Consider the following 27503-nt stretch of genomic DNA (forward strand, 5'->3'; position numbering starts at 1 on the left):
TTTTCCAAGTGCAGGTTTGTAAATTATGCGCTGTGTTATTCGAGAGCTTCTTTAACCAGTTACTTGTTACGTAATTGATAACATTATTTGGAGAAAAGTAGCTGTCTTACTAATACAGTTGGTAAATTTTTTCACTGAAATTGAAGCTAATTTAAATTTGAAATCTGTTCTGTATCGTTGCTGTTGTATGTATGCGTCCGATGGTTGTACAAGGCATCGATAACGATCACGATTTCGCGTAATAGAATTTCTCTGAAAAAGGGATTGCTAGTTGAATGAATAACGAGAGTCATTTGCGCGGTTAAAAATCGTGAGAATGAGAAATTTTATGTTACACAAGCTTTCGGTCGACCGTTATCGCGTCTTCTTTTTTACACTTGAGGAGCAAAAAAATTTGCCGAATTTAAGCCGGTAGGTTATACCCTGTCCCTCGGACGTTTTTTTTCATCCGAACAAATTTATTATCTGAAATTGGTGAGATTTATAATTCTTTTCACACGATCCCCGGCTTTACAGACGTATCAACCCTGCCTCTGTTGTGTTGCGATACTGCAAAAACGAGATAATCGGTCGGGTCTTCTAATTTTAAGCCACAAATCATCCACCCGCCAACGTTCTTCGTCATCTCGTCATTCCCTCCTCCAATCTCATCACCCGTCGAAAACTTGTTGTTTCGAAATTGGGGAATTTGACGGGTCAATCCAGACGGCCTTTCATCCAAAGCCCTCGTCACTAGCGGACAGCTGTATTACCAATAATTCTCCAACTGTTGTGAAATTCCTCTGATTCCATCAGATTGGAAATTCATACCAACTGCGACGAGACGGAATGATAATGTAAAATCTTTAATTAACTTGTTGGGAATTATTTATTTTTTTTTTTTTCCTACTCTCACTTACACCCAAACAGCAGATGGATACCCCTCATTGTTCGTCATCTCGTTTTTTATTGGAACGAAAAGTGTTTTTCAATTTTTTTTTTTTTTTTTTTCTTCTTAAAAATCTTATCCCGAGTTTCCAGGTTGGAGAAATCATGAGAGAAGAAAACAAGAAGTTACCGTATATACGGTGAAACATCAAGACTCGTGTAAATTTTTTTGAATTTCGATACATTTCAAGTGCGTAAAACGAACGAATGTAAATAAATAACCCTAACGGAGAAAAAAATCGTTCGATTTCAACGGGAAGTGAATACATATACCGGTGCAAATCGCAAATGTGTGTAAAAAAATGAAATGAAAAAAAAAAAAAAACGAAACGGTAAAAACGAATAAAAAAAAAAAAAAAAAAATGAACCGTGATATCGAAATGAACAGAATCGATCAATCTCGAGGCACGTCAAAGTCGCGGGCTGCATTTTGTCGGGGACACGCGTCAATCAAAAAACTTGGAACGACGGGGGCAACTTTTAGCTCCGTTGCCGTTTATCGAATGTACGAGATGGGTTAAAAATGGCCGAGGGTTGATTTGAATGGTTTGCGATTTTCGAGGAAACTGGTTTCGGTTTCGTTTCGCCGCGTCGGTCAGATTGATCGACCGGCATTGCACGCCGCAAAAGTAAACATAAGTAATTCGAGAACGGTGCGTCGGCCCGTGAAAATTCGAGCTTTTGGTAGAAGCTTATCCCTGATTTTGTTCGTTTTATCCGCTTGGATGGGAGTTTTCTTCACCTGACCGGCGAAACTTCCGCGGTGAGACTGAAACCCGTAAAAATCGCATCGAATAAAGAGGCTTGGCTGCGTCGAGAGCTTTTCTCCCGAAGAAGAAAAAGCTCTCGAGAAAGGCGTCGTCGCGCGCTTCTATACCCAGAGTTGTTCTCGGAGCTTACAAAGAAGACCGGGAGAGGATTGCACATCTGCGCGTTTAACCGTCCTCCTCGCTATGTCAAACTTACTCGAAAACAGTCCCGAGACTCTGCAAGTACTCAGAGCTTCTGTACCGATGCTGCAAAACTCTTGGAAGCACTTCCGTTGAGATCGAATCGGAAACGTGCCGCACAAAATCACGACGGAGTTTCTATCCGTGACTCTGGACATTCCCCGACCAATTGACAAACCGCTACTTCCGGTCTTGGATCGGCCATTTTATTTCCACACAATGGGAAAAGCTGCGCTCGCTCTAAAACTTTCCACGGATTAGCTACCAGATTCAGGAAACGTCACGAATTGGAGACCGTAGTTTCTTCTTGTTTCTTTTCCATCATAAGTTGACGGAGTACCGAGGAACAAAAAAATATCATCTACGAATCGATCTAGCTTCAAGAATTCTTGTTGTATAAATATTATTCTGGTGCATGGAATTTTATCGTGCTGAATTATTTTTAAACACAATCTTTCCTCGATGTTCGCGGAAGAAAAATCGAGAGCGAAATGTTGTTTTATTTCTTTCCTTCTTTTTTTATTCTCTTTTATTTCTCTCGTCTCAAGTTTCAAGACTTTTATTTGAATTCTCCGTCCTCTGCGTGATGCGGGATTTATTATATGATGTAAAAGGTGTGAAAAACGAAACAGACATCGCGATTGAAATCAGGAACCGGGATTTTTCTCCTGGTGAAGAAAGAGAGAGAGAGAGAGAGAGAGAGATCAAATAAATAAATAACAGGTGACGAGAGACAGATAGCGAAAATTAAAAAAGTCCATTAACACTGTTTGTATCGGATGAGATCTGGACACTCGTCAGCGATATCCGTATGGTATCATCGCCCTTATCGTAAGCGTCGGTTTATCAGCACGAAAAGCTGTCGTGACGACAACCGAACGAGACACACGACATCCCTGCGAAAATCGTCGTTGTTTTTTTTTTCTTCCTCTCTTTTTCGCCGGCTCGTAAACCTTTATTTCCATCAGAACCATACCCTCCTCTTCCTTTTTCTCCCCCACCTTTTCCTCCTTGTCAGCTATCAAGCCGACGAGCTTCTCTCCAATCAATGAAATAATTTAAACACGCGGTTGTGCGTTACGGTGACCCGAAATTTTCGTTTGCAATTTAAACCCCTTTCCCCCCGTAAAGAATGTCAAGTTTTACTCCAATGCTCTCGTTGTCAATGGCAAGATGTGAATAAAAAACAAAAGAAACTCGTCGATTCAATAAATGTAAACGCACGAACGAAACGTTTTGTCAAATTCGGAGTATATTTTACGAGCAGTTTCCTTCAACGAATTTTTACACCGCTATCGACAAGTTGGCCCGCAAAAAGTTACCGAGTACCTGTGCAGAAATCGATTGTACGAAAAAGTTTTACGCATATTTCTATTCTGTATCTTTATATTTTCAAGATTTTTATCAATTCCTATTCTAGCAGAGTTTGGCGAGAAGAAATATCTCGATATTTCGTTCTCTTTCTTTATTTCAATAAAAATTGAAACAAACTCGAGATACTTGAAAAGGGTACGTTGTATGAAGGTCGCACATTCTGAACCATATAAATTTACAATATAATGTATCAGAACCAGTGAAATTCAATCGCGTAGTAGATTCTTACATTCGTCGTTTGTCACGGTGAAGCAAAAAATACGATCTGTAGTTATTGTAAAATATGTAGTCTGAAAGGAATTTTTTATTTTTTTTTTTTTTTTTTTATTAACTTTTATTTTTCTCGTCGCAAGTGAAAAAAATTATAAAGGAAATGGCGCGAAAAATTGGAATCTAATCTACGTTTTTCATATTGCAAAAAGAAAAAAAAAAAAAAAAAACAACAACGTTAAAAATAATTCATATTTTTTGACTTGCGCGCGAGGCGAAGAAAGATATCTTACGCTGCACACGGAAGAAACTTAAGCTCGAGTCGGTGTAAATCTTTCCATTTTTCGTGTCCCTGCATTTTGATTGCGCGGTCGTTATCGCAATTTTCACGTCGGGGGTTCACGGAGAGCGATAATCGGCTCGCGTGACGTCGGAACCCCCGGGCGAACGGAGTTAGTGCTGAGGTGAAGCATTCGCATCCGCACAGCCTCCGCCTCCTGTAAACGATAAACTGCTCGAAAGGTCCTCGGGGAAATAAAGACTCGGTAGGTATAGAGCGAGCTTTGCGAATAAGTCGAGACTCGAGGAACCTGCGAGTCTTGATACGAGTGCGTTCTTTGCGCGGCGGCGGCGGCGGCTTTATTGCCCAGTTGTGTAATTCCGCCGATGACTGGGTCTGATTTTTATTACCTTCACCCCGGCATTTCATGCCCGCTTCAAAACGATTTCGCCCATTTTTTCGCCGCGCTCTTTGAGAAAACTGTGCCAACTTACCGACTGGGCTGATCTACGCGAGATCCTACCGTTAAAAATTGACCGACTTATCGACCGAGTTGATCGACGCGTGACTCACGCGAGACCTTAACGAGAAAATCGATCGACTTATCGACCGAGTTGATCGGCACGTAACTAAAGCGTCACCTTACCGACTGAGCTGATCGGCGTTCGATCTCCGCGGGACCCTACCGAGACTTTTATTTAGTTATTTTTCACCGTGCCGCAAATCGCCGTTCACTTTTCTCCGATTTACACGGTTCGTATTCAATAAACGACGTGAAACCACTTGCATTATCGGCAACCTTTGCCGGCAGTAACGATATATTTACGTGAAAGAAAACGGGTGTAACGATGCAGGCTGTAGTTGGGCCGGATCGAAGTTTTCCACAAGTCGGTGCTTAGTCGCACGCAAGAAGTCCGAGGGCTGAACAGCGGGTCAGCCTAATCGGCAAAGTATAACCTCCAATTTTATTTTCCAACGATACAGATAAGCTCAGGCGTTAATATTATCTCGATTACTGTTGCGGCAGCCGTGCTGCGCTGACCCAGCCCTCGGAATCAGACCAACGAGAAATTCAATTTCGGCTTATCGCTGCGGGATATGATACTTATCATCGGTACACTGGAAGGGTCGGTTTTCCCATTTTCCCCCCATTCTTTTCTCTCTCTTTGTGTTCCTTCTTTTATCCAGTACTTTATGTGAACTTGTCATGCATCGGGTGTAGGGAACACGTGGTTTGACCAAAGAAAATTTGTCAACTCATTTCCAATGCGAAAAAACGCCACGAAATTATCGAGCTTGAAGTTAGCGGCGATGATGTTACATTTTTTTTTTTTTTTTTTCGAGTTTGTAAATTTTGATTTGGAATATGGTTTTCTTGATTACGTGGTTTCGTGAATCTCGGACAACGCCGTGCCGAGTAACGAATTCTTTCGAAAATTCATCTTCGCAACAACGACGTTACAAACTTCAAATTCATAAAAACTTAAACCTGCCTTATGAAAACAACCCTTCCCTTCTTGTGTTCTTGCGCTTATTTCACCCTTGATATCACGGCTATATTGACTCTTCCAATATTACGTTTGGCACAGCATAGCGTTTATATGTATAATACATAAGCCCGTGGGCTTATAATCCATTCTTCGGTGTTCTCGAAGGGGTTTTACCGCCGAATCAGCCGGGTCGAAACTATTTTGTAATATAATCGAGTCCAAATAAATTTTTGGGCTTTCGGTAAACCGCCGGGACGTAATATTATTCTCTATATATGTGCGGTTGGGCGGTGACCACTCTGTTAAATTCGAACTTTCCTAAATTATTGAAACAATATATGTGTAGCCTCGGGCAACTTTGCCACTGGATTAGGGCACCGGAAGGTCCATAATTCTATTAAGCCTGTTTATTTTAACCCTGTTAGGAGGCGAGCGGGCTCGGTCTTAATTAAGGTAGGCACAGGTGGACATAAGTCGCAATATTCCCCCGATGCTTTGATTCATTTTGGATCAAAGAAGATACCAAAACTAACTCTATAAAAATAAAACTACCTCCCCTTCGTCAGTTTTAAGAAAATGAAATCAACGTTCATGTTTTATAAATTTTAGGGAATCTGTTTACGTGAAAATTTAATTCGATGCTCATTAATCGTGTTGCGGCATAAAAATAAATCTGACATTTCGAATTGTTTCATAACAATTCGACACGGTAACCTGAATTCTTGAATTTTTTTTTTCCAGTAGCTACGACACTCGTTACACTTGTTGTAATTTTTCTGATAATTTAATCCTCGGTTTTTAGATACCCAATCGTTTGCATTCCATCGACCCATTGGCTGAATTGATCGTCTGGACTAAAAAAATGTCGACTCCTTGGTTTGAGACATCTTCCGGCCTATTTGAATGCTAGATTGTAGTTTTGAAAATATCATCGGTAACGTTGAAGCCCCCTTAGCAAGAAACTTACTTCGAGAACCATAATATTGCGGGGTTTCGATGTCAGACTATCGAGTCGTGTATCTGACATGATACCAAATTGGCCGTACGTCGTTAGTCGGCGTCGCGACGACGCGAGTTGAACGTCGTACCGTCGTCGAGCTGGTTCAAACCGACGTTACAGCCACGTGTGCGTGTGCGCGTGTGTGTGTGTGCGGTCGTGAACTTTTTTTTTTCTTTTCTTTTCTTTCGGCTTCAGTGCAAGTGCCTCAGCACCTGCCTACCTGCCTGTGTGACTGCCTTCGCACCTGTTAACACACTTCCTTGCTATTCGCAACCCCGTAATCGCCTGCCGCTGCTACGGCAAGTGTTGAGGGTATGTAGGTACATGTAAAACCATTTTAAAGGTGCAACCACTCTTCCAACGAGAAGTCGGTTACTCCTTTCTGGATTCTCGTAATGCTTAGAAAATATCGCTGCATTTTTCGTGATTCCAGTATTTCTTGCACGATTCTTCTTTCTTTTTTTTTATATTAGTTTGAATTTTTTCCTTTTCGTAAACGAATCTTGCCACGTTGAAAAAACGTGACCTCTTCAATGCTCGAAGAAATTGGATGGAATATGAAGTTGGTGCGATTATTTTCAAACACCCTGAACTTTTGAACGTGGTCATTTTGACAATTGTGGAATCGTTGAACGGTCGAGAAGAATTGTCTACCATCGATGGTATGTTCGATGTACGTTATGAATTTTTAACAATTAATCACTTGACGAAACATAATTATTTAAAATTGGGGAATTTTCAACACCTAAAGCGAGAAGACAAGCGTGAAGTGAGACGCGAGATTAGCATGAAACTTGTAAGCTGAGCATTTGGTTTATTCGGTAATTATTTGGAACAAAGTTGAAGGGGTTTGACACCGTCTTACGTCTACGGTGAGTGTAATTACGGTGACGCGGCAAGGGGTTGGGGAATTTATTTACCGAAAAGGGAAGCAGCTTCGCGTGCGCATCGGTACACATCGACGAACGCAAATGCAAACGCAGACACTTACACAAACACGCACACAAACACGCACCGAGACGTCGAGCAAACAGTCGGTTATCCTAGTAAAATGCCCCGGGGGCCGGTTCTCGACTCTATCGTGTCTGGTCGGCGTAACGATTTAAGAAACTGTCGTTTTCGCCCTATCAGATGGACGGCTAGTCGAGGCCGTGGCGTCGCGACGCCGCCGTCGAGTACAAATTCACACTCCACGATTGCGAGCTGATCGGCATTTAACGCACGTGTGATCTTACCGAGAAAAATCGACCAGCTTACCGACCGAGCCGATCGGCGCGTGACGTATGCCAGGCCTTTCCGCGAAAATTGACCAACTTACCGACTGAGCTGATCAGTGCTGGAAGTTTGCGAGGCCTTTCCGAGAAAATTGACCAACTTACCGACTGAGCTGATCGGCGCTCGACGTTCGCGAGATCCTACCGAGCCTCCCCCCCTAGCTACCCTCAATTTTCGGAGCGCAGCGCCAGCTCGGCGAATAGAAAACCAAATTCAACGAGGCTCAAACTAGATTCGGCAGTGCACGACGACGCGACGAGAGAAAGCTCCTCCTGTTATTCGTGGTTTCTTGTGTGTATTGTCAATTCCAAGCGCACAACAGCTTTCAGACCGTATTTACCCCGCGTTTGATCTTTTGCCCGCAAATTACACGTACCTATCCTATTCCTACGGTCTACTTGCCCCTTTCTGTCCGCACTCGCTTTATCCACCCGCAATGAGCGGTCGCCTTTTCCTTGTTGCCTGTTCATCCGACCATACTTCCATCTCTCTTCATCTTTCTCTTGTAAACCCGTCGACTGTTTTGCCACTGATGTAGGGCGGAAAATTGTTTAATGCAAAGAAACAAGGCTGAAATTAGCAACGATAACGTGTGAAAACACACACGGAAAATGGCATTATTGAACAGGCTACACATTGGTTCCCCCGGTTTGACGTTGACGTTGTTCGTAAAAAGGTATGTGAATTTCAAACTCCATGATTTAACATTTTCTTACCGAATCGCAATTTTTGTAAACGATTTATCAATCCTTGCTTGTCGTGTTATTCAAACTTTTGGTTCGTCGAAATTTTGCTCGGACATATTCTTAGCCTGTAAAATCGTACGTTTCAAATTTCAAATTTCATATCGTTACGAAAATCATCGTCTCCGAACGAAAAAAAATTATTTATCCTCAGCTCCAGTCATTTTTTCACGTAATCGACCTAATCTTAACGCAAAAAAATATTTCATCACGTATCCTTGACTGTTTTGAAATTTTTCATTTGGTAAAATACTAAAAATAAAAAAATAAACTTCTCCTGCCAGAGGAGGTGCAGCCAGTTATTTTATTCACGGATCAATCAGATAACCGTGCAGTGAAGAGAAACAACAGTTATATCCGACGAGTAGGTAAACATTACACTTCGTTTTATTCATCGCATACTCTGCCCAAATATAACGTCAACCATGATATTATTTACTGTCAAACGCCAACAGCGAGGATTCTGCATTGTACGCTTAACGTGTATAATACAATTAAAATCAAACAGATAATATCGCACTGCTAATTATTATTCCAAATACATACATGCATATATACATAAATATATCTATACGGAGTGATTAGCTAACGGTCAAACGATTCAACGCGCAAGCGCTAAAATTTTAGCTCCTAATCGTTGTTTTATCAGGTTGACCAACCGTCTTGAGTTCAGGTGACAGGTCGCCGCGATGTATGTAACCTGAAAAACGTTGGTACCCCTGACGAAACAACTGCTTTTGCTATAGAATTTTAGCGCATGCGCGTTAAAACATTCGATCATTAGCTAATCACTCTATACATATAGGTGTCGGGATATTCGTTAGTCGTTATTTTTCTTTTCAATTCCAATTATTCAAACTGACTTTTTTTTTCTCTCGTTAATTCATTCATTTCCCGTTAAATAACGATAACAACAACAACAACAACAACAACAACAATAATAATAATAATAATTTGGCGGGGTGGTAATTCGCTCGACGAACGGATTCCAAGTGACCGTATTTATCGGGGTCGCTCATTTTCCTCGGTTGAAATCGCTGTTTTTCGGTGTAAATCTACCTACGCCGCCTGCGAGGTTTTCATTAAGCCGACGGACACGAGAAGCTCGTGAAAGCTCCTCAAGCCGCAAATCCTGTTGAAGGAGAAGACCAGGAAGCCCGGTTTGTTCGGTCAAACATTTGTAGACAGCCAGAGTCAGAGCTTTGATTTTCACGGGTATGGTAGGCTGCATGTACATGTACGAATACCACCCTCCTACACTCGATCCCTTACATACCCGTACATACATACGTAATAGACTGAGATTACATCGGTGGGTAGAATTTAGCCCAATAAATTAGGTAATCGGCGTATAACTTGGCGGCTGAAATCGATGTCGAATATCGACGATAATTTTACAATAGGAAGTGAATTTGATTGATTTATAATATTTGAATGATTGTTGACGATTATCGTAGCTCGTTTGATGATTCGTGACTAATTGTGTGCAGCGGAGATTCAGTTCTGTGAATACTTGAAATTTTTTTTTTTTTCTTTTTGTCAATCACTAGCGTGTCATCGAATTATAGCGATAAATAATAATACGATAGTTATCGTTTTGGACAATCGAAACGCTTTCGTGTACAAGTTTAATTTCCGTACCAGATGTTACATGACTGATTAATGCACGGAATTTTATTCGACACTCTTGGTGGTATGGCTTCGGTGATGTATAGTTGCTATCTATTTGTCAAATTTGACGATGAAACATACAAAGATAGAAAATGAATAAATTGTTAGAAACAGTACAGTCGTCGATGCTTTGTGTTGATTCGCTTTAGATTTGTTGAAAGTCTGGTTAATTTAACCATTTCACTGTAAGATGTGACTCATTTTATTCAGAATACCGTCTTCAAAATCAACGAAATACTTTTTGTTCTATCATGCTGGTATCGCTGGACATCCAATTTTTCGATACTACAACGAATGGCAATATCGAATCGACTGCCGCGTAAGAAAGAAAATCCGTTTCAGTGACTTTGTGAAAAAAAAAAAAAAAAAAATTGCAGTCTTCGGAATAAAATGAGCTATCATAGATCGAAATCGAACGAATTTGCTAGATTCTCATCAAATTTGAAACGATTTTAAACAAACATTGATGTCTAGGTAAGTTTTTCCTCACAAGTCCAGTATTCTAAATTGCTATATTTTTTTAACCATATCACAGTTAGTATAACTTAGGAATATAATAATTCGATGAAACGCTCAATGCGTGATAATTATTTTGTGTAAGAAAAATTGATAAAATGTATCGATTTTTGACCTTTTTATTTTTTATTTTTTTTTGTGCCGTTTCGCACGCGGTTAGAAACTCGAAACTTGATCCCCGACAAAAAGCAAAAAAAAAAGAAAGAAACGAACTAAAAAAAAATCCGAGACCGAAACTGAAACTGCGTTATTTACTCAACTTTGCGGAGCATCCTGGCGTGACGAGGACTTTCAAAGGACGCGATGCTATCCTTGGACTGGGAAAATGTTCTTTCCAACTTTGTTACAGGATTCTAACGACCTTAACGACTATCGCATTAAGATAACCTGTTCCTGTACACTTTGAAAAGCTGCGTCTCTACGCATGCATGAAAAGTATAGCGGACAGCGTTTTTGATAACATTCTCATTACAAGAAATCGCAAGTTACAAAAAACGTGAGTCAGGGTTGAAATTCCGAGTTTGAAAATTTTCGGAAGCGCCAAATTTCGAATTTCTTGGTGGCGAAACTTGAAGTGAAGAAATCAAGCTCTGACGAAACGTCAAAGTTTCGAATGGTACGAAAAGGAGAAAATTTGAAAATCCGAAACATCGAAATACCGAATAATCGATGGTTTTCAATTCCGTGAATTTCTGACTCGGTGAAATTTCAGCACTTTCATCTTTTTTTGTTTTCGATTTTCGATACTTTTACTTTCGGAATCCCGTGGTCATTCCAATTTTCGCTTCATCTGATCCTTTACACCCACTAGCCGAGTTAATTACGCTGTGTGAGTATATTTTTATATTTTTACTCTATCGTATGTTGAATTTCGAAACTCTGAGGTGTCAAGTTACAAACCATTGGTAACTTTGTCGTTTCTCCGAAGTTTGATATCCTTACACGAAGTTTCCCCAGCGAATTAATTCGTAATTAGAAAAATTTCAAATTTGGAACTCAAACTGCGCCCCTATAACCTGTGTTGTCGTACAACGAATTCAATTCGTCCAACCATAATTCTCGTCCCTCATCTTCCCCTCTCGCGCTCATTCTACTTTATCTTATTTTCTCATTTTCTTATTCACCTAAAATTCCCCGGGTGCGTGTAAACGAATTCTCCCCTCATCTCGGTGTAATAACACGAAATCTTGTTTCACGGATGAAATAAAAACCCGCCAGGTCTGTTTGTAACGATTCTTCAAGCTCGAATATTTCGCGGGCAAGGTAAGCGGCTCACTATTCCCAGCATCAGTAGCAGTAGCAGCGAATATCCACTTAATGCCGAATAGAATGCCTCTCAAGCTACTGCGAAAGAGGATCACTGCCGTTTCTCCCGCTTCAAATACACCTACGTATATTATTCGCGATTCACCCTCTTCTCTGCATGCAGATACACGGCTATGCACCAACGTTTCCCTCTGTATATATATATATTTTTATTTTTATTTATTTTTTTTCTCTCTCGCTCACTCTTTCTCCTTCGGGCTCTTTATGTTCCACTCGCAGCTCCATCGGTTCTCTCCCTCCCCCTCTCTTTCCGAGACTGCATCCGAGCTTTTCGTGCAGTCCGCGCTTTTCCGCTTTATACTCACTGTCATTTACCAAAGAAGTACCAGATCTCGACGTTTCTGAAGAGACGAACTCACGGCTCTTCGAAACTCTTCTCTCTCTCTCTATCTCTCTTTCTCTTCCAATTTCACTCGCGAATACCCGACAGCTCACTTGTATCATACACTATGTATTATAATTGCAAGACACCGATGGTATTTTTTATTCTCAAGTTTGTATTTATTCTTAGTTTTTTTTTATTCATCGAAGTTTCATTTGTCTTTGACTTACATGACACATCCTTTTTCATCGTGTAACGTTTTTAAGTCACGACTAGGTTGTTGGATTAGAATGAAATTCATCACAAATAAAAAATCGTGTATTGGATAATTCTTTTCTTCATCATTTCTATATTCAGTTCCGGTTGCGTGTTACCTATCCTGGATTATAAAAAACAGAGTCAACCTTTTTTAAAAAATTTCTCTGTCAATTCTTATGGCATTTGATAGATATCACACGATTTTTTATTTTTTTTTTTCCCCTCAATACGAATCTCTGTAAATTTTGTCAACAATTTCTTTCAACCTCGACAAAACTTCTCAGGGTATTATCAGGTCGATGTATCGAGTTACGAATTGAAAGTAACGGCACGAATTTGTACCATTGAAAGTTTTTTTTTTTCTGCTTCTTCTCATTCTCGTTTGAAAAATTGCCGCACCTCTTGTCGACTTTGGTATAAAATGAAAAACTTTGAAAAATTTTAATGCGATCGTGTCTCCTACAAAAACGTATAATGCAGCTTTTTCGTTGGTCCCGCATTTACGTTTTTTTTTCAATTCTCTTCTTTTGCTCTTTTAACGTCTAACTATATACTTAAATTTTTTTCACTTCCTTACTTTTAAGGCATGTGGGTGTACAGAGTCAACAACAATATAAGCTTGGCTACTCAAGTACTTTCGTCCTTGCTTTGATTAGCAATTTTTTCTCCCCACGTTTTTTTTTCTCCTCTATTTTACGCGCTTAGTTTTCTTCAAAACTTGGATATTGTTTCACACGTATCGCATCTCTAGACAGTTGAAAAAAAAAATGTCGCGGCAACAATTAAATCGAAGCGACAATAATCATAGTTTTTTTTTTTTTTTTTTTTGTTCCGTCATTGTATTCGTTCTACCGGGTTTTTTTTCCCCCCTGCACAAATTTCCCAACCCCTGATTATTTCATCGCCCGTCACCGCCGGAAATAATAATCATTATTCGATTTGTGAATTATATTCGCAATCACGATAATTATTATCGATTTATTGATCGATATCGGATAAGAACGGTGTGAAATTAAAAAAAAAAAAAACGGAATAATTGATTAAAAAATAACCGTCACCCTCGTTTCTCTCTACACCCATTACAGTTTCAAGCCGTGGCAAAAACGTTGACACATCGTAAAGCGAAAATTGGTAAAAAACAAAAAATGAATTTTTTTTTTGTTTTCGTCGTTCCAAATGCAAATTCGAGCCAGATGAGTCGTTGTAATTGAAGAGGGGGAGACGGACAGGCTCGGCTTATTCGGTCGATTGATTAATTGGCAGCAGGATTCAATGAATTCATTTTCTTTTACCGGAGAATTATTATTATTCTTTTTTTTATTTTTAACATCGTTCGAAATTTGTTTCACCGTTTTCGAAGTCAATTTCTGCAAACATGCGTTGAAGCCAGATTCTGATACTCGAAAGTATACGAAAAATAAAGCCGATGCACTCACGAATCGGGGGAAAAGAAACGTAATCGTACAAATGATTGGCGGAGTAATAACCGAAGTTCAAATTACGCGACAGGCGAATCAATCGTAATGAATTATTGTTGCAAAATTAAAGTGTTAATTAACTGTGGCGTTAATTTAGCCGTGTAATTATTATTCCGCGGAATATCCGTCGGACTATCTTTTCGATCGTCGTACTTTTTCACCCCTCGTCGCATTATAATCTCTTTTCATTATCTCTTGTCTCGCCGTTTTCTCTCTCTCTCTCTCTCTCGCTCTCTCCATCCCGCTCTCACTTTCTCCCTCACACACAATTTCCCTCCCCGTCGAGATTCTTCTCGATAATTTCTCAACGAATTGTTAATTGGTTTAAAAAGGCAGCGAGCGATAGTCGAATTACAAGGAGCCACGGCCCTAATTGGCGTTCCTTTAAAGTTGAACCCGGCGGCCTCTGCAACGCTGATATCACCTCCAACCTCTGCTCCAGGAAACGGGAACGAGGAGAGACTTCGCGACCCCCGGCATTCGGCGTGCTCAATCTTTCATCGAAGCGCCCGTTTACTTACAAACAATAAGTATGGTATATAAAGGTATGCATATGTATATATATGTATATATATGTATGTGCCTTGCTCTGGGTGAGGTAAAGCTCTTTGTGGAGGTGTCGCGAAACTCGGTGTGTCCGACGTTATTTACCCTCCCCCCATCAACCCTTTTGTTTTTTTTTTTTTCAAGTGCGGCGGGCGTGCCTTTTCAAGAAACAATTACCCCCTAGTCCGGAGGATTTTAACCCTAAAATTAAGGTGAAAATAAGAATTGCGGACAGCGGCGTGGGGCTGGAATAAGGGAGAAAAAAAAAAAAAGAAACGGGAAAACAATTACTTGCAACGATAAAAATAGTAACAATAATGATAATAACAACAACCAACTTCACGCGTTTTGTCAAAGACGTTGCGACAATGAATTTTGTTCTCTGCGTTAGCGAAAAGGTGGAAAATTGTCAAACCTTTCGGTCACAGAAGCCATTATAGTGACATCATATTTTTTTTTCTAATATTCTATGCAAAATTCTTAGTCTATGCATTTTTAGGTGAAATGAAAAACTGACTCGCGTAACTGAAAGTGTTAATTCGTGGCTGAATATGAAACTTGATATGGTTATTATTCGGGTATTGATGATTTTATGTCCTTGATTCTTCTGATTTTTTTCATGCTCTTCCTGTCTTTTTGTAATCAATGATTTGACGTCCCGATTTCTGGCCTTTCTTATATCAGGATTATGTATAATTTTTTTTTTATCGGTACGATGATAAAACATTCGGTGCTTTAGAGATTAAAGTTTATAGTCGTTTAAATCCATATTCAATTAAGTGAATTTATAAATCTTTGGTTGAAAATTCCAATCTCCATTATCCTCTGCTCTGATTTCGATTAAGGTTTTGACTTCGTGTCACGATTTTAATCCTCTATTAAACTTTTTACAAATGATCGTTGATTAAGGGATTGATTTTCGTATCAGGGAAAGAAATTTCCGTTCGACGTTACCGATAAGTTCTTAACCATTTTTTTTTATTTCTTATGTTCTGCTCGGAGATAATGAAATTAATTTTTGCAAATGTCTCAAGAATTATCAATTCGTATGCGTTGTCAGATTTTTTTTTATTTTTTTCAATCACAGTCAGTCGTATTATATTTTCTCGTAACTATTGGGACAATTTGATGTTGGTGAAACGATAAATGCAATTGATAAATGAAAAAATACATTTAACGTTGAAATAACGCGGCATAAAGTGTACATCGAGAGAAATTTTTATTTCCGGTTACCGCTCGGTCCTTGACTATTTTCATTTTTTATCAAAATCGAAAAACACGGTTCTAGGTAGAAAATGAAAATTAGTTTTCCACCTGTTACCGGAAAGTTTAGTATCCGTTACTATTCTTTCTCATTACGATCACTGTTTGTATATTTTCCAACTGTTGCGAAAATTTAATGCTTGCGCAACAATATATTGATATTAAAGCCTTGTTTGACTAAAAAAAGTAGAAACTGATTCAGCGTTGCAATAACCAAAAAAGGATCGTCGATAGCGCAAAATGTTTAGGCGTACTTCGTTTTTCGTAATTCCAACAATATTCGAACAGTTTTTTTTCAACGATACCTGTTTTGCTGAATTTCTCAAGTTACCGTAAAAAATGAAATTCCGCTCGGTGTAGCAGCATCGATATATTATATAATCGCAGCAAATTTTCCGGGTAACTGTGATAAATGAGATTTTCCTCCGTTGAAACTTTGAAAATGATCGTCCCTCCCGAGTCGGTACACCGTTACGGTCCATCCATATATCGCGATCCTCAGAGTCCCCGACCTCCACCCTGGGACCCACGGGGTGAGGCTGGAGAATGACAAGTTTGGTTCGCCCTCGAAGCGAGAGGCTCGACGAGGCGTTTACCTTTCCCTGGATCGTTTCTAACTTGGCACTCCGCATGGTTTATGGTAAACGTGTGCAGGTGGGTCGCTCGGCCGGCGCCCCGTTCGCGTTGAAAAGCATTTGTTGGGCTAAGCTAAAGTTTGCGTGACCCAAGCACGTTGAATGCCGAGAGGGTACAAGAGAGAGAGAGAGAGAGAGAGAGAGAGAGAGAGGAGGTGGAGAAGGTGGGAGCTCAAGCGACCCTTGGAAACCCGGGAATCGCTCGTAGAGCAAATACTTTTAACAAGACGACGGGTCTCGGGCATTATGTTTAGGAGAATAACCGCTCGTCGAGTTTCGAGAGGGATAATTTCCTACGACGATGCTGTTCGCGATTAGGGTCGAAGAATCGGTTATTTCCATTCTACCGATTCCGATTCCCCGGCTCGTTGCTCCTCCCTCGAATCGTTGCGAAACCGATCCGATAGGATACCGAATTCAACGAAGGATTCGACGGGCTGTAATAATTGAAAAGACGTGACGCCGGATATTTATTTCCGTTACGGAAAGAGCGGGAGATTAACCTGCAAGCTCCTGCCCCGCGGGCGATATTTCAGACAAACGAGCTTTCGTTCCTCGTCATTTTTAATTCTTCTTTTTTCATTTTCTCTTCACGTTCTTTCACTCCGCACCCACGCTTTCCGGTTCGTCCGGTTTCTCTCCTATTCCTCATCCTCGTCACCCGGATTACACCCTGCACGTACATTATATACATAGGTATGCGCATACCATGCATTATCCGTGTGCAGGTAAACACCCGTACAAAATAATTTTTTTTTTTACAACAAATTTAAGCCCCTCCCCCGTATCTTAGCCTCGCATATTACGACAAAGTTTTAACCTCATCGCCCCGGTAATTCGGGGAAGAAGAGCCCCGCACGAGGTGTACTTAAAATATCCCACATCTTCCCGTGTCAGGGTAAACTTGTCCGTCGAAGTATATAACCCGCGCGAATCGCGCGAGAAGGGGATGAAAAATTCGTTACCCCCCCCCCCCCCCCCCCCCCCCCCCCGCCTTGTAACCGTTCTTTGTTCTTTTACTCGGGCGAGTCGAGATCGGATATACCGTTTGAGAATAAAAAATGATGGGAATACGAAGAAGATAAAAGAAAGAAAACTTCCCTTTCGATAAACAAGGATAAGTAATTTCTCGAAGCGTGTGATATCCGCACGAGTAAACTTTTCTGACCGTGACAAAATTAAGTAACGCAACCGTCGCGTCGCGGGGTTGTCGAATTTATGACGACGCTGAAACAGTTCCTCCCCCCCGCCCCTTTTGGTTAGACGTCCTCCTACCATTTTACATTTCAATTACATCATCGAGGGTGATCCGTTCGTCGGTCAACCCCCCTCGGGAACACATCGCTCACTCCGATATACTTGAAACTGCACCCCTTTTGTCGAGCGGTCGATCAGGGAAGAAAAATAGACGGGGAAAAAACGGAAGTCAGACACGGTTAGCCGCACCTGCGGCGAGGATTTCGCCGGGGTTGTTGAAACGAGGAATCACTCACTGTGTATGGGGTTGGTGGGCGGTTCGGGGCCGTCCGGAGGCCGATCTCTTCGCGGATGACACCTTGGATGCCGCTAACCCTCTACGGGTCGAATCTTCCGGGGTTCCGTCATTCCTCCTCCACCTCCGGGACTCTTGCGGTAGCCCGCGGGACCTCCGTACCACTATTCGACGAATATTCACCCCTCGATTTCACTAACGACAACTAATTAAGATGCACACTTTCACGGGACGCGATCCCGAGCTGCCGAAAATGACGCGGCGCGTCGACACTGATTAATCCAAGGTAAAGATTCTACCTTCGGCATTCGCTCTTTGTTTCGCGATAATTCAATACTCGTACGACGTCACTTTTAGCTTTTTGAAAAAAACAAAACGATAAATCGAAGAAAGATGTGAAAAATAATGTATTATGTATAGTGAATCGAGCGGTGCGATTAACGGAAATTCATTTCACAAGGTAAGGCAACAAATGGGAAATCAAAATCGTTGCACTTTGTCACTGGTTTTTACGGGTGCACTGTGTTTAATTCAAGGCGTACGATCACTGTCAAGTGGCGTTCACAGCTGCTGGACAACCTTTGTTGTTGTACCGAGTGTTTGTCTACTAAGGTTTGCGTGTTTTTTTGTTTTTCAATATATATACATATGTGTATATATTAACCGATTTTTGCCGCTTGTTTTCGAACGCTACAAGATAATTGTCGCGGTAGGCGTTACGGCGATTTTAGCGCGTTTTCCGTGAAACTTTAGGATCCTCGGAGGAACCGGTGCCCGAACTCGGGGGACGACGAAACGCGGGTTCCTGTCCTCGCGAAGTCCTGGCTTCGTTTCCTACGGGCTTGCTTTATTCGTCTCATGCACAGGCGCCGTCGCGGGGACGTCGTCGGCCGACGGGGATGGCGGGGGCGGAAGGTGGCGCAGGCGTCCCGACGCGCCCCGACGCATTGATTCCTGAAATCCGCGCAGACCAACCTCCATCGAGAACGGAACTCCGCCGCCGCCACCGCCACCGGCAACCTCCAGGTCCTGTTTGTCCCGTCCCGGACTTCGACGCCCGACAAACTCTCTCTATCTCTCATCCTCGTCCAGAAGCCGGAGGAGCATCCTGCACGCCTCCGTATCGCCTTTCAGGATTTTACCCTGAACGAATTTCGGGGAAGGAGGCGCGAAACTTATCCTCGAGTGAGAACTTTGGACCGAGACTGACTTCTCGTGTACCGTTTTTATACTCCCTCGCACTGGTTGCAGCACCGGCTGGTTGACCACCTATTTCTCTTCACCTCCGAACTTCCCATGTTACAAAGAATTTCTTACGCTTTCACAGCTCGCTTTTACTTCTATGGATTCACATTCGGCAACTCGCTAGCGTATATTAGGGTGGACCTTACTTGTAGGGTGTTCTATATTTCTTTTCCCCAGGAGTTTCAAATTTTTATCAAATTATTAAAATACAATTGGCGAATTTTTTGATTTTTTTTTTCACACGTTTACCCTTAATGGAAATGACGTGGGAAGAACTTATTTTTCTCCCGGTATAACATGTTTTACTGTAAGAGTAACGAAGTTTTTAAAAAATCTGTAACCGCGAGGTCTTGATTGGGCATTTGTGCTACTATCTTGAAAAAAATTAAATAAATATTACACATCCTCGTACAAGAAAATCTCGACGAATTGTTGCACTTGCTCCAAATCTTGAAATTTCTTTCAACAATGTTACTCTTACGATAAAATATGCACCGAAAAAAAAAAAAAAAAAAAAAATTATGGAATTATTTTTGAATAATTTGAAGTTGATTTGGGAGGTCGAGGCGGAAAAAATTCTTCAACACCCTAAACAAGGAACACCATGGACTTTAATATACAACGTGACCGGGCTTAATTGCATGCTAAGTAGTACCTATCGCACTATGCGGCGCACAAGTGCCGGGTGAACTTAATTTATAGCAGGAATAGCTTACCTATCGCCGTCCTTGTTCTCCGGTGCACCACCAACGTTAGAACTGTACTGTGACTTTGCGGGCGAAACTACGGCTGGAACATGGAAGTTACGTATGGGTTGGCTTTCGAACGAAGGAGGAAAGGAGGAGATATTCCATTAGGATTCCGGTCTCACTTTCGGTCCGCCTGTCTCTCTCCCTCTCTTTCTTTCTCTCTCCGCGCGATCAGAGTAACGAGTGTAATTACTGCGAAATTTAATCGCGTCTTATCGCCTATACCTACTTTCCAGAGGGTTATCCATAAATCTGTCTAGCAATGAATTACCTCGCATTATTATACCCGAACAATACGTAAAGCTTCGCGAAGCTCTTCGCTATAACTGTATGGCGGGAAGAAACTGTTACAAACAACTTGCGAGATGGCGTGTTCTGACTTGCGCTTACGCCTGTGAAGGCTGAAATTTTGGAAGACCAAGGCAAAAAGCAAGCCGGCATTTCTTACTTGCGTAATTGTTGATCATATTTTGGGATCGATGGTTGACGGAGCTTTCAAAGTTTGACCCTCGGAAAAAACTGACCATTTCAGTTATCGTCCCCACGTGCTTTGGGCAAGTTGCAAATGTAAGAAACCTGTGGTGAGATATGGAGGAAAACGGACTCTGGAACTGGTTTGAATTAGTTGGAATTGATAGCCGGGGCAATTGTTATCGGATGTAATTTAATGCAAGTTGGAAAATGAAACGGAATCTCTGTATTATCCACGGCCATTTTCCATACCCGTCCAATCGAGAATCTGCGAGCGTTCATTAACGCTGGATAATGTTCACGGGCGCTATGGAAGACCGTGTGAAACAATTAATTGGCAGAGCTAAATTAAATAGCAGGAAGCCGGGGATACACGTGGCTTGCAAAATGGAAAGCCCAGCCCTCGGTACATTAGTCGTTCCGCCGTGGTAGTCGACTTTTAATCGCGCACTCCCTGTCGAATCCCGATCGATCGGATAACTTTGACGCAGAATTGTTATCCCAAGGTTGGGGGGGATGCTGCGCCGACGGGGATTGTAATTCGGTAGTTAAGGGTTAATTGCCTCCTATATTTACGGCATATTCTACCTACACGACCGCTACAACGATGACTGTATCTTCGCATGCGAGCCCGGAAATCTACTCCGCGTGTTCTTCCTGCCGGTTTTTTTTTTTTCTCCTCCTTTTCGGAATTTTCTACACGACTCGAAACCGCCACCGTATAGCCATGTTCACGAATCGTAGTCACGAAGAAACGAATTTTTTTGGTTGAGAGAGCGATCGCTTCGAACAATTCCATCGCGTATCTACCCTACACTTTCAGACTACGTGCGAAACGTCGTGACATTTCACAGACTTTATAATTGCCTTCACAAGACTTAGACATGTTCACCGCGTTAACGTATTTCGTCTAACTTGACAAGATTTCACGCTAAGTTCATGAAACTTCTCTTGAGTTGGTGATGTTGCAAGAGATTTCGCGCTGGGTACTTGATACAATTTTGTGAAGCTTGATGAATATATCTTCATCGAACTTGTAACGAAGCTTTGTGAAATTTGATGGGAATTTTTGTGGAACTGGATTGAACACTTTGGGACTTGATGGTAATTATTCAGGAAACGCGATAGGACTTACGAAACTTGATACAACTTTGTGAGACTTGATGACAATACTTCGTCGTACTTGCTGGGTCTACTCTGTGGGATCTTGCGGGACTTGAAACGAAGCTTTGTAAAACTTTATACAACACTTCGTGGAACTGGATTTAACACTGTAGAACTTGATGATAATACTTCAAGAAACAAGACGGGACTTGCGAAACTTGATACAACTTTGTGAAACTTGACGATAATACTTCATGTAACATGATAAGACTTTATGAAACAAGTTGAAACTTTTACGAGACTTGATGAAGCTTCGTGAAACTTTTAATGTTGGAACTTCGTAAGACTTTATAAGATCTTGTGATACTTCAATGAACTTGATACGAAGCATTTATCGCGCGTCGTGGAACCTAACGACAGTTTGCGGAACTTGACGATTCGTAACGCTTAAACTGTTCTTCAGATTCCACGAAATCCGATTCAAACGATTCTACAAAATTCCTCGATATCTCACAAAGCTTATCCTAAAATACATCCGAAGTGTATGATAATAAAAAATTCTTCATTCCGCGTCAAGAGTATATGCCCGAATAACAAATTGACGTAACATCTCTGGCGGGGATTTGAAATAATTTGAGAAGAGTTCCGCTGTCACGAAACGTCGGCGCATGCCGAAACTTTGATCCGGCGATTCAACCCCTCGGCACAAGGATCCGGGATCGGCAGTGACGTCGAAGGGTTTTCATCCCCGAGGAAGACTAACGAGTCGCTTCTGGCTCCTCGAGCATGTGACGCATAGCTATCGTTCACCGACGCGTCGGCCCGTTAAAGAACTACTCAGGAAAAGGGCCGGGTTCTGGGCGTTTTCCGTGCTATCCCACGGCCAAGACGTTCACCCTGCGAGTCGCGTCTTCTTCCTCCTCGAGGGCTGGCGTGAAATTAGAACGCCGGCGTTAATCGCCCGGGGTTGGTCCTAGCAGGACAATTACGAGCGATCGCTTGACTCTCCCTGCCATGCTCGTTTATAGAACCCTCCTCCTCCTCCTCCTCCTCCTCCTCCACCCCTGGCATTTCAATTATGCGTACCTCGCCCATTGTCCCTTGCGGCTCGGCTGGTGCAGAACTATCCACCGATCCAACACCCCTTGCCCCTGACTTCCTGCTGCCTGACTGCACTTTCGTAATTGACACTGGTTACCGTGCCCTGGAGTTGATGTACGGTCTAAACTGGTATATACACACGCCGTCGACTCTCGGAAAGCGAAAGGAACAATCCAAGTCGAGGAAGGGTTGAAAAGCCCCGACTGAGGTCAACGATGATATACGCGACACGGGAGGAATTAAAATTCAAGAACTTTGTTGTTGGATCGTTTTATTCGGTACATTGAGGGACATTTTTAGTTTCGGTTACCGCTCGGTCTGCAACTATTTTCATTTTTTACAACAATCGACAAAATATAGTTCTAGGTAGAAAACGAAAATTAGTTTACCAGCTGTTACCGGAAACTCTGGTATGCGTTACTATTCTTTCTCATTACTCATTCCTCACAACCTGATTCTGCGTTGCAATTACCAAAAAAGGATCGACGATAGCGAAAAATGGTTACGCTTACCCCGTTTTTCGTAATTCCAACAATATTCAAACAGTTTTTTCAACGATGCCTGTTTTACTGAATTTTTCTAGTTACTGTAACAGATGAAATTTTTCTCAGCGTACTATTTAGATTGACGGTGTTTTATATTCCTTAACGAATTCTCAACGTAGTCGAATTTTTTTTCACGCAAAATATTTCTATCAGGAAAACGTATCGACGTTGTTGAAAATTCATCACTTTACATGGCAACTTGCGGAGAATCAATTCTATATTGATAAAGCCTAACGATTATCAGTCCCGATTGATTAAGGTTTGACGAAACAGTGATTTGGAAGCTTGACGAAACCGAAAATTGTACAGAATCGATCTTTATTAATTTTATTAAGAATTAAACACAGCGTAATTGATCTGAATTATTTTACTTTTTCCAATTGTTTTCGTATTAAAGTGAAATTTTTCCAAAAATTTTATATTTAGTCAACGAATTGAACGGTTTCATCTAATTTTCTCCGACGTCTCAGTTACTTTCCACTTAATTACTCAAGGCCGCATGTAATGAAGTCTGTAAAGAGAATAAGGAAAAAAAAACAAAAAATTTCTCCAAATCGTTTGCGCGCGAATAATTAAAACGAGGATCCTTGCGAATTTCCAATAGTCAGAAAAGATTCGTTTGATTATTCAATCTAAGGTCTCGGCGCCTTTTGTCCGCTGATGTGTCTGGAGAAGAAAAGAAGGAAACCGGCGGAGAAGCAAGGATGAACTGGATAAAAGAAAACAGAAAAACACTCGGATGGATCTCTATTTCGACGCGCCGCGCCGGTCAAAAGAGCTATTATATAATACGCGGGGAGGCCGCGAGCTTGCAGCTTAAAAAGCATGATAAGTACTCCGAACAAAGGCGCGGCTGGTTTCTAATGGTCTCGTGTAGCGTGCAGTCAGCCGGACAAAAGGAATTTGATTTTCAATTAGAATTTATTACGCCCCCTCCGGCGTTTCGTGCATACGGCCACACCTCTCCCTTATTTCTTCCCTCTTTCTCTCTCTCACTCTCTCTCTCTCGCCGCTGTCTTTGTCTTTGGCCAAAATTTGTACCGCCTATATGAAATCATTGCCACGATTTTTGGTGCTAATATCGGTTTTTACAAACGCTCGCGTTCACCTACGGAAGTCGAGAAAATAAGGGGGATGTTGGGGGGGGGGGGGGGGGGGGGGTGGAAACCTAACAAAACACTCAATGAAATTTTATAACCGTATATCTCGACGGTATATTATTACAAGGATAATCACACGTGTGATAATTTATGCTTGATTTTATTCTCTCTCTCTCTCTTTCTCTCTCTTGCAAAGTGAAAGTGTGTTGAAGAAAAAAAAAAAAAAATAATCCGACCTGCGAAATTGGAATGAAAAATTACGTATCTTATTATCCTACAAAACTACCCCCGCCTTTTGATAAACTTTGCGAGACTCAATTAACGCGAATGCATATAAACGTCATTGCGGGCGGCATAAAAAGTAGCACGTAGGGTGGATTTGATAACGTCGTTTGTATCAGAGTGAAGAGATATTCGAGGGGGGGGGATAAAAAGAGAACAACGCGCTTTTGGCGGTGTTGCGAAATTCCCGAGCCGGTGCCGCCGCAGGTGTTTAATGTCGAAACTTTTATCTCATCTACTCTCCACAGCTTCTTTGATCTTGCAACGGTGCTTGTACCTTATAGGTATATATGTATATATATATATATATACATTACACCTTGTATCTCGTACCTGCTTTGCTGTATTAACGGCTCATTAAACGAAAAATTTGACCCCCTCACCCCCTGAATTCTGTTTTTGCCACCGCACTGAAATACGTGTAATCATTAAGTGCATGTAAAGAAAAAGTTGCCGTGTCATTTTTGGTCATTCGGCTGTCCGATCGTTGTAGAATAAGTGCCAGCGAATATTTTGCCTCTGTCATTGCAACGCGTTGTCACCCCCAAAGCCTCTGCGGCACGTGCCTCGAACGCGAGTTTCGATGTTCGGGATTTTTCATCTTTCGAAAGAAGAAAATAAAGCCGGAGAAAAATAGACGAAAAGAAAAAAACGAACAATGTTTTGTAAGTTTAATGAAGAAATTACCTTGTACGATGAGTCAACTTTTTCTTTACAAATTTTTACTGTACAATGGGATTTTCCTAAAATGTTGGAAAATAATTTTATCATATCGCTAACGTTGATCGAGAAAAAATTAAACCAAATTTCATGGTTGTAAATTTAAACTTTTGCAATAATCGTAGTAATGTTAATAATCGGAGTAACGGATATTCAATTTCAACACTTTAGCTTGATTTGAAATTTGTTAAAGAAAATTTGTAATATTTCACAAGCTGGTATTCACGTAGTATAATTACTGCGACTGGAACTTCGTCGGGGAATTTCACCTTACTTCTGTCGTTGCTCGCGAAGCTGGGATTTTATAAACGTCTCTCTTCCTCGGTGTGCGGAGCGTTTTGGGCAGGCGGCTACGTGTCGATGTCTCTGTAGCCGAGGCTGAGTAAAAAACGAGTATAATAACGCAGGGAGGCAAGAATGAGGTTGGGGGGAAAAGGAGACGTAAAAAGGATAGAGGAAATACCTTGCTTGAAACCTTGAAAATGAGTTTACGATCGGCGCGATAACAGAGAGACGTTCAGTTTTCATTAACTCTGACACAGGTATAATAATAATATAAATATACACAACGAAGTTTGGCAAGACTACGAATTCTTACTCCTCACGGTAAAAAAAAACTGTGCGAATATTATACGTTTACATGTTGCCCGCGCCGTATTAACGATCATATATATCATACAGCGACGAGAATTTTCACGGAGAGAGAAAGAGAGAGAGAGAGAGAGAGAGAGAAAATGCAGGTAAAAAATTCTTAAGCCGGATAATTATTCCTCTGTAAAAACCACCACCTGGAATGATTATGTCGTTAACTTCTGTTGGCTAAATTTTCTCGAGACTTTAAAAAAGATAATATCTTTTTACTCTTTGAGGGTACGATTTGGCCTCGTGCATAAGCAATAATAATGCCAAACTCATCCCTCATCTCGAAATGTGATTGCATGTATTTGAACTGATATAATATTCACGAATCATCGCGGATACTTGAGCGAGTTTCTATTTGCGTAATTTAATAATATCTGAAGGAAAAAAGAAATTACAATTTAACAAAGATTCGCAAAATATGACTGCATGAAATTCAATCAGATAATATGAATGTACAATTGTGAAATATTTCGAAACGTAGTAAATAACTGTGCATTGAAACGAGATCGTTTCTATCGAATGATCTGAAAACAATTTCGAGTTAATTGTCGGATTATTCTTTGCCGCTGAAAACTTTATCGAGGGTAATTAACTTTTCAGCCTCGTATTTCAAAGTCTGATTTTATTTTCTCAGCTTCTTCTTCTGTTCAATCGATAAAATTTACTGTAACATATTTTACATCGTACAGTCTAACGCAAAATTAGCATATCACGTACGTATGCAGAGTTCGTAGAATGACTTACAACCGCATGCATTCATCGCTTTGTATAAATCGAGGTGAGCTATTTTGTTTTTGCGTTGCGGAAACCGCGCTGCGGATGAAAAAAGGCAATAGCCAAGAGCCGCACAGCCGGCAAGCAAGTCGTGAAACAGCCGAGGCGATTTCGAGGCGTATAAATATCGCCGGCGCATAACTGCCTTGACACGATTGAGAAAGTCGATTTTCCCTCCTTTTCTTCTTTTCCTTTTCTTCATCGGCCCCTTTTTGTGCCTGCAACATACGGCTGTACAAGAATATTACGCCCTCCATTCCCCGTCCTTGAAATATCGGAGCACCGATATTCTGCAATTAATGAATAATATCTGCCTGCGAATTTTTCCCTTGTTCAAACGCATAATTAATTACACTGGAGAGTTTTCCGTGAAAACTGCCACTCGACGCCGAAAAATAGGCAAACCCAGATACTTACTTAATATGCGGGGCTGGGAATTGTAGCTTCGGTTGCCTATCTCCCGGCGCTCAGAGAGGTTTCCGTCAAAACTGCCACATAACGCCGAAAAATAGGCAATCCGAGATACCTTCCTAACATGCGGTGACGGGAATCACAGCTTTGGTTGCCTGTCTGCCGGCGTTCGGTATGAAATTTCACCGAAAATTCTCGGTACAGGAATTTTCTATACATCGTACGTATGACAAATCCGAAGGACAGAAGCCGCTAATCCTCTGGGGGAAAAGTCCTCGCTAATTCACCGCAAAGAACACGGCGCGCGGTGCAGTGAAAATTCCTGAATCCCGTGTCACTTGACCGCTGAGCTCTGGCCGCGACCCACGTCGAGCTTTTGGTTGAGAGCTTGCAGAAGCCGGGGAAAGCTTGACGCAACTCGTCTCTCCCTCTCTGTCTCTCTCTCTCTCTCTCTGTCTCCTTCTTTCTCGATCTCTCTTTGTCTCTCCTTCCCCGGTTTTAACTTCATGCAGTGAAAATTAGGCAAAAACGGAACCCTGATCCTCCCAAGGGATCCCCGGTGACCTACAGTCACTCAACGCGATTCTCTTCCTTCCTTCCTTC

General features: G+C 41.5%; 1 protein-coding gene across 2 annotated transcripts in view; it reads right to left on the reverse strand.

Annotated features, from left to right (window-relative positions):
* The window catches only part of LOC124308797 (hemicentin-2-like), a 159477-nt gene extending 140886 nt beyond the window's left edge, over positions 1 to 18591 (reverse strand). Inside the window, exon 1 of one of the 2 annotated variants that reach the window (XM_046771888.1) lies at positions 17758 to 18591. The gene's annotated coding sequence lies outside the window, so the exon portion shown is untranslated. Of the gene's footprint in view, positions 1 to 17710 lie in introns of both variants that reach the window. The other variant, XM_046771889.1, reaches the window with a different exon arrangement.
* Positions 18592 to 27503: the final 8912 nt, after the last annotated feature.

The sequence above is a fragment of the Neodiprion virginianus genome, chromosome 7 (genome assembly GCF_021901495.1).
Source record: "Neodiprion virginianus isolate iyNeoVirg1 chromosome 7, iyNeoVirg1.1, whole genome shotgun sequence".
NCBI lineage: Eukaryota > Metazoa > Arthropoda > Insecta > Hymenoptera > Diprionidae > Neodiprion > Neodiprion virginianus.